The sequence below is a fragment of the Urocitellus parryii genome, chromosome 13 (assembly GCF_045843805.1).
Source record: "Urocitellus parryii isolate mUroPar1 chromosome 13, mUroPar1.hap1, whole genome shotgun sequence".
NCBI lineage: Eukaryota > Metazoa > Chordata > Mammalia > Rodentia > Sciuridae > Urocitellus > Urocitellus parryii.
In genome coordinates, this window is record NC_135543.1 from 26,176,601 (window position 1) to 26,184,574 (window position 7,974).

A 7,974-nucleotide genomic window follows, 5' to 3' on the forward strand; every position below is an offset into this window, starting at 1 on the left:
CACAATTCTTCTGCCTATCATGTTTCCTGTTCCATGCACAGATGACAATCCTACTTCTTGCCATCATCTTTATTAGTGACCATTTTCAGTATTTGTCTTAATTATAATGATAATGGAATTTTATCAGGCACTCTAAGCCCTCTCCCAAACATTCTCATTTGTACACTTTCCCTTAATGTTACAAATGGGGAACTGAGGCACAGGAAAGAAAAATGTGATATGCAGTGTCCATGCTGCAAAGCCAAGAAAAGATTCTAGGGCTCTCCACTTTAGAAGCTTGTACCCAACATATGAACTTCTTATCCTTAGGGAACAGATGTTTCTGCAACAGAGATGCCCAGATAGTAAATCGTTCTGATTCCACCACCACGGAATGATACACAGATGTGCCTGAGTCTGGCTCTGTTCTGTATATTAAAGTATTTGTATTAAGACTGAAGTTGACTTTGGATGGTTTCTTTCCCATTATAGTTAGAGGAGGTTTGCACCAGCAGTATGAAATGAAAAATTTAAAACATTTAGATTCCAGATTCAGAGTATCAAGATAACCAAGGCAAGAAAGAATGATCCAAACTAATTCTGATAATACCACATGTATGATAGTCAAAAGTGTCAAACTAATCTTCTTTCAAATAAAAGATGAAATATTAACACATGTGTTTCAAAATAACCTTTCTGTTGAAGTGTAACACATTTGGCATAGTCTACATATCATAAAGTCATATGAGTCATGAAGTCTCCAGATCAAAGTTCAGTGGATTTCCACCTAAAAACTCAATTTTTACACTTGTAGCACCCAGTAAGCATCTGGTGACCCCATATCCGGTTTCTCCCACCTAAGACAATTTTGCCTGCTTTTGAACTTCATGCGAAGGACATGGTATAGAATGTTCTCTTGCGTCTGGCTTTTTTTTTACTCAGCATTTGTGAGATTCACCCATTAGAGTGTGGTTTGATTTATACAAAGGAGCTTCAATAAACTCTCCTTTTACTCCTTCCACTTCCCCAACTCATCTTCCCTGCTTGTCAGGCATGAGCCCATCTTGCACCTACCAAATGAAGACTCGCCGCCCTGAAACCACGCCCCTGATGGTTATAGAGCGAACAGAGAGGTGGAAAAAAAAGAGATTGATTTGTGTTTAGTAACTAATGCTTCCTCCATGCTGATTTTGTTTCCATCTTTGCAGACAACAGGGATTTCTCTAAGTAGACCCTGGTGCTTTCAGAAGATTAGTGGTTACTTAAATGCTTAGCTAAATCAGCCAGGCAGAGAATCATGGCCATATTGTTAGAGCCAGTCTCTGATTCTCAACATGCCAAGCCTGCAAGGAGTTACCCCAAGAGAGATTACAAAATAAAAATCATTACACTAGGGGAGAGAGACAAATTCTGTCTTGCTGAGTGACCACAGGTTTCCAAATTAGGGATTGATGCATTAATGTCTTATGCAAGAGTGACCCTTAAGGTGGTATGCTGTGTTCTTGCCACCCAGTGGATTCCAATATGACTATTAAGGGGAGGAAGCTTTTCAAAACCACAGGCAATCCACTTAATAAGCTGAGCAAGTACTGCCACATATCACTGCTCCACAAATCTTTTTTGCCCTGTGTTAGAACATAAGAAATTCCATGTTGACTCAAAGGAAACAAACACCCCAGCCAAGATACTGACTGTATAATTCATCAGAAGAGCCAAGTTACTGTGATTAATGATATCACCCTAAAAGTTGAGGCATATACACATAATACTCTTAAGTTGCCCTCGATAACTCCTTAAGTACTCATTACCCATGGATTTATTTAAACCTTTCTTCAACCTAGGCATAGCCCCCTTTGGGGCAATGAATTCTATTTGTTTAGCTACCAGCTGTGTAAAGTGTAGTTTATTTAATTTATCTTTAAGTCACCTCCTAAAACAGGCCCTATTAGATCAGACATTGTTCTGCTCTGTGTATTTGTCACATCAAGAGCTCATGAGTACAATAGAAAGGATTTGAAGAACATTTCAGAATGTCTTTGTGTTTCACAGTTTCATCTGAGTCTGTTTTTAAGCCCAGAAATATTCCTAATGGCCTTCCTTGACTCTACTTATTTCTCTGAGGCAGTTCCTGCAAAGACACCCCAGTATCATCTGTGTGAAATTTGTGCCCCAAATAAAAATGGCATGATGTCAACACTAATTTATTACTTTATATTTGTTTTCTTTCAAGCACCTTCAAGCATTTTTCAAATATCATTCACATAACAGGTTGAAACACCTGTCTTTGACAGAAAAGAATTAAATCATTTTCCATAATGAAAAGAAAATTAGAGAAGATGACTCATTTATAGTTATATACATAACTATAAATAGTTATCTAAATAACTATAAATACCCATTGACCAGGTTGGAAATGATAATTATCATTTATCAGGCACTAATTATGGCAGATCCTGGGCTAAATTCTTGTCTGCATTATCTTAAAATTTATTCATCTGTAAGTTCTTATGACTCTATAATGTAGACCCTGTTCCCATTTCATAGAGGAGAACACTGAAGCTCTGAAAGGTCATACAGCTAGGAAGTGACATGTCTGTTTGACTCCACAGCCACTTTCTTGCCTGCCTTGTATCCTTGAGCTGTTGATGAGGATGATGAGGTTCTAGATTGGATACTTCCCATGTTATCTTAATGTTATCATTTAGAGTCTTTGAGTCTCACTGTCTTCTAAAAATCATGTGAGAATGAGTCCAATCAAGGTATCTTTCAGCTCTAAAATTTTGGTAATCACTATGCATGACAGTCTTCTGCCATGTTCTCTGTTGCTGTCCTGTAAAGGGGCTGCTTTATCAAAGCCAGGTCAAGATCAAGAGTAGTGGTCAAAGAGTTGTCCACCTATATTACCTCTTGTATCACCAATTACTTCTTTGCATCCTCTTGGAGAGTTGGAAAATATGAAGTCTCCCCTTTGTTGAGAATATTTACCTCTTTGGTAAATTCTCATTACTTTTACTTCACTTCTGGAATAATTGCTGTAAAAGTAATAGCAAGAAAAAATGTCTTAAAAGGATATGGAGGGATTGTAGTTGAACCCTGTGCTTTCCTTTGGGGTGACCAAAGATAAAAAGGGGAAATAATATATCCATTTCTCTCACCTTTAGTTAGAAATGACAGGACCAGGTTCTTTCAAGAATCTCTATTGAGAATAATGATGTGCCCCCACTGTTCCCAGCATTTTGAATTCATGGGTTGTCTTAACCATCAACCCATTGAAATCAGTACTTGTCCCTTCACCATCCTACAGCTGAAAAAGCTGAAGAGCAGAGAGGTGAGTAGGTTGTCCGTGGACTCACCACTAGGAAGGGGCAAACTTGAGCAAAACCAGCTGGTCCTGCAGCCCATTCTTCCTCTGTCTCTGGTTTGTAACCTAAAATCATGATCTAATTCACCTCTTCCATTATCCATTATAAATATGCAGTTAACAACCTGATGATCTTGTTGATTTTGAATCATAAAACCTCCAGTCATACTTCTACAGTTTCCCTAATACCTTAAGACAAGAAAAATAAATAAAACATGGACCATCCAACCAAAGCCAACAGGGCACCAGAGCATGGAATTCTGTCTGCCCTTTCACTGTGGGCTGTCTTAATGTTTGTCCAACAGCAAACCAAAGTTTCTGGAACTAGCCAGACAGCTTTATGGTAAGGAAGGCATAGCAAACCAGCACACTCTGATTTAGGAGTTCTAGTTTGGTTCAGTGTCATCTGAGATGTAGAGCATAAGTTAGCAGACAAACATGGAAACAGGAAGATGCTTTTATATTTACCTTTTAATAATGAAACTGCACTAAAAATGTCTTCCCTTCAGGGTGCAGTAACTATCATTTTACTAGTTTGAAAATTATCTGCCTGTGTGGCTCTCGGGTCATGGTTCTGTCTTTTGTTTTATTCCAGGTGCACACATCCACTTATTCTTGTTCTCTTGTAAAATACAGCCTGCCACTGAGCACTTCTGACCTGCAGAAAGACTGCACACTGAAAGGGCTTGGGAATCCAATACAAAATCAGGTTCGGGAGAACCCAAGGACAAGTGACCTCAAAGCAGCATGGACAACCATGTAAAATAGACTGTAGCCATTCATTAGTGGGGGGAGGGGGGAGCCAACCAGAGCCGTCAATGCTTGTTGCATCTTTTGGTGGAACCAAAGTTTGAGTATTTGTGTTTTTAAAGGACAACCGAACCCAGAGCGTGGGAAGTGCTGTTAGCCAACTGGCTGGGTGGGACATCCACAGACGGTCCCAGGAAGTCTCAGTGCTGCGCACGAGGAGAGAGAGAGCAGTTCTATACAGTTGTCTTTTACTTTTGAAGAAGTGATTCTTAGTGGAAAGAAGACAGAAGAACTGTCCCGGGAGTGGGGATCGTGTTTCTTTCGACAGACTGGGAAGATGTCAGCTCTACAAACCTGCTTTTCATGGCAAACTGGACAGACACACGTGGCCCCTTCCTCTCTGGTCCTTTGCCTGCTGTATGAATGAAGATTGTATTCCTCTGGAAATATTTTACAATTTAATATCGAGTGTAATTAAGAATATAATCATGTTATCAAAAATGGTATTTAACTCTGTTGTAGTTTCTTTAACATTCATGTGGATAAAAAGTCTATAATAAAAAAAAAACCTATGAAGTAATGGTTGTGTTTGTGTGGTTAAGTGCACATTTGCTTGGGGGAAACTCATGAAAGTTATTATATTTTACAATTATTTTAGCATAAAATGATTGAATAAATTATTTTTAAAAGTAGAATTCCTTCAAAAATGATTACTAAAAGCTAAATTAGCCTCTCACTCTAATCAGCATATGGAGACCTCTCCATCATGTTAGGATCTTTGTATAGGCAAAGTGATGTTCTAAATTCCTGCCAGGTCTTCCAACACTGTCAGGGAGAGAGTTGATGTTGTGACATTAAAATTAAGTCCATGCATTCATGTTGTGCCATACATTCAGCCTGCTGGATAGGATAAATAGAAGCATCAAAATAGTGACCCCCTTGCAGTCAAGATTTCTAAGGGAACTCTGCCCTGCAAAAAAAAAAAAAAAGTCCACTGTGAACAACCTCCCAACCTGAAGTTACCAAAGACTATCCTAACTGAAGATGCATCTCAATACTGACATCCTTTGGCAGATTTCAAAAGAAATTTAAAGGGCAACACCATGATATTTAATACATTTCCCCCACCAACTCTATTATTATAAACTAGCCAATGAAGTTCCACAATTTACCTTTGAGCTACATAAATGTCTTTATCTTGGCTACCACATTTCGTTAGCTTTTCATTACTGTAATAAATATCTGAAAAAAATCAACTTATAAGAAAAAAAAAAGTTTGTCTTGGCTCATGGTTTCAGAGGTTTCAGCACTAGTCTGTTGGCCATGCTCCCTTTGGGCCTGTGATGAAGTAGTGCATCACAGTGGAGAGTGTATGGAGAAGGAAACTGCTCACCTCATGGCAACCAGGAAGCAAAGAGAAAGAGAAGGGGTCAGGGTCATGTTACCCCTCCAAGGGAATGCCCCTGGTGACTTAACCTCCTTCCACCAGGCCCTACATCTTAAAGTTTCCACCACCTTCCCAAAGCTCCACAGACTGGCCTCCACTGTTGAGAATATAAAACTTCACTGATGCTTTCCAGTTCTCCATCTAAATCCTAAGCTCCAAATCTCTCCAATCTGCCCATCTCTCTCTGGGGTCATTCAAGATCCAAACTACAGTACACATTACTAAGGAAGGAAGAATACTCACTCATGATTTTCTTCCTATCTCATGAAGGATGAGAAGATGCATCAGGGAAGGGCTGTAAACCAAGTACTAGAATATGAGGACAGGTTTTTATTGCCTGCTAGAGGAAATTAATATGCACATGCTGTGACAAAGGATATTCACTCTGAGCCACTCTTCCAGGGCTTGGAATGGCACATATTTTTTAAACTAACCAAAAGTGTCATTCTTTTATTTCTAATACAACTTTAAGTGTCTCAGAGTTATTAGTGCACAAATATCAGTAAATGATTTTACAGCAAATGGGAAACTAGAATCAGATAAATCAATAGCTATGTCTCTAGAGTCCTGGAGTTGTTAACCATGGCATAGCTCTGAATTGGGTTAACAGCCATGTCCAGTGCAGATAAGACCATTGGCTTTCACTGTTGAGACTATAAAACTCCACTGATGCTTTCCAGTTCTCCATCTAAATTCTAAGATCCAAATCTTTCCCAGCTTAATATCTCACCCTGAGGGCTAGAGGAATCCTGATGTCCTTATTCCCATAGCCTTAGAACTTCATTTCTTAAAACATTTTTATCCGACCCAGTCTGTGGGCTGCTACAAACACAAGAACCTAAATCTCTTCCATGTAACCATAAAGTGATACACTTTGGGAGATCCAACATATGACATGGAAATGTGTCGTTTACTCCTGCACATTTTCTCATCAAGGATAGTGAACACCTTTCCTTATTCTTGTAATGCTCAATGCTTTTAAGCTGGAACAGAAAGAATTTCTTCCTAAAGCTGGATATGACTGGGTTATCTGAGCTGCCTTGTAGAAACAGACAGGACATCCATCTAGACTGCTGCACGGAGCTAAAAATAAAGCCACTCTTCAGAAGGACGAACAAAATTCTTGGCTCTCCAAAATGACAGCAGAAAAATGCTGTGCTCTTTTCTTTGACTATTTTGTCAGGACAAAATTCCAAGGTTAACCCAAATACTAGCTAATGAAGAATATAGACAATGCAAACAAAATTCTCTATTTTAATTTCAAATTAAATTAGAAGATCAGAAAAGACCATAGCAAATCAAAGCCAAAAAAAAAAAAAAATCTGGCCCAACCAATAAAGTCTTTTCTGTTGGGGCAAACTAGACATTTCAGACTGATGCTTTCAATCCTCAGAATGCCTGAGTAATTGCATGTCTGTTTGCCACAGGCAAGGAGAGAGGGACATCACATCCCAATTTCCTAAGATTCTGCAATGAGTGTGGCTTCAGCTCTGTGGAAAACAGAAGGAGAAACTCTGCTAGCTTCAGGGGATATGGTCAAACTGACAAGAGCTCTGTCATTTAAGAATTAAGACAGCTTTGATCAGAGAAAAGCAACACTGTGCATGGTAAGAATGTGTGACCATGTCATCTAATGGGGCCCTCTGGCAGACCCCAGGCCCCAGGGGGTGAGTGCCTTGGTCTCCCTCTTCCAAGATAAGTGCACAAAGCTGGTTCACCCTACAAGGGTGAACAGACACCCCAAACCAAGTTTATAATTCTACCCTCTTTGGTGGGGAGATCAGGGGTATTTCAGCTCACCATCTTCTGCTAATGTTTAGCATGGTTCCTGTCATATTGTAGCTTCACAAAGCATTTTTGCCAACTGAGTTAAGGGAATCTCATTTATTTTATTTGAGTCAATCTTCATAGCAGATCATTCTATTGTTATTGTTCCGAATTTTCTCTCTCAAAGAATATTGACATTTCATTTGGTTTCAAGTGACCATATGTGGCAAATTGCTAGTTGCCATCCATTGGTATCCACACTCAGGAGGCAATATATTTAAATAAAGACTGCCTTTCCTGGGCTTACTTGCAGTTAGATGTGGTCATTGACTGTGTTCTGGCCAATGGGATACAGGTAGAAACAAGGAACTTTTAGGAAGGTCTCTTCAAAAAAAAGTTGATTTAGTTAAGAAGTGTTTCTTTATTCCCTTCCCTTTCCTTATATGTGACATATTGGTTTAGTGATGCAAAGCTGACTAAAATATCAGGTAAAGATACAGAATGAGGATGGATCTAAATTTGGTCTGCTTCCAGGGCAAGACAGGAACTGGGTTGGCAAGGTACACTGTCCAAAGACTTAATGGATTCAGTGTAATACAAGCAGAGATGTGACCAGGTGCACAGGCAAGATCCAACAAGGAAACAGAGCTCAGCAGGGCTGGCAAGCTCA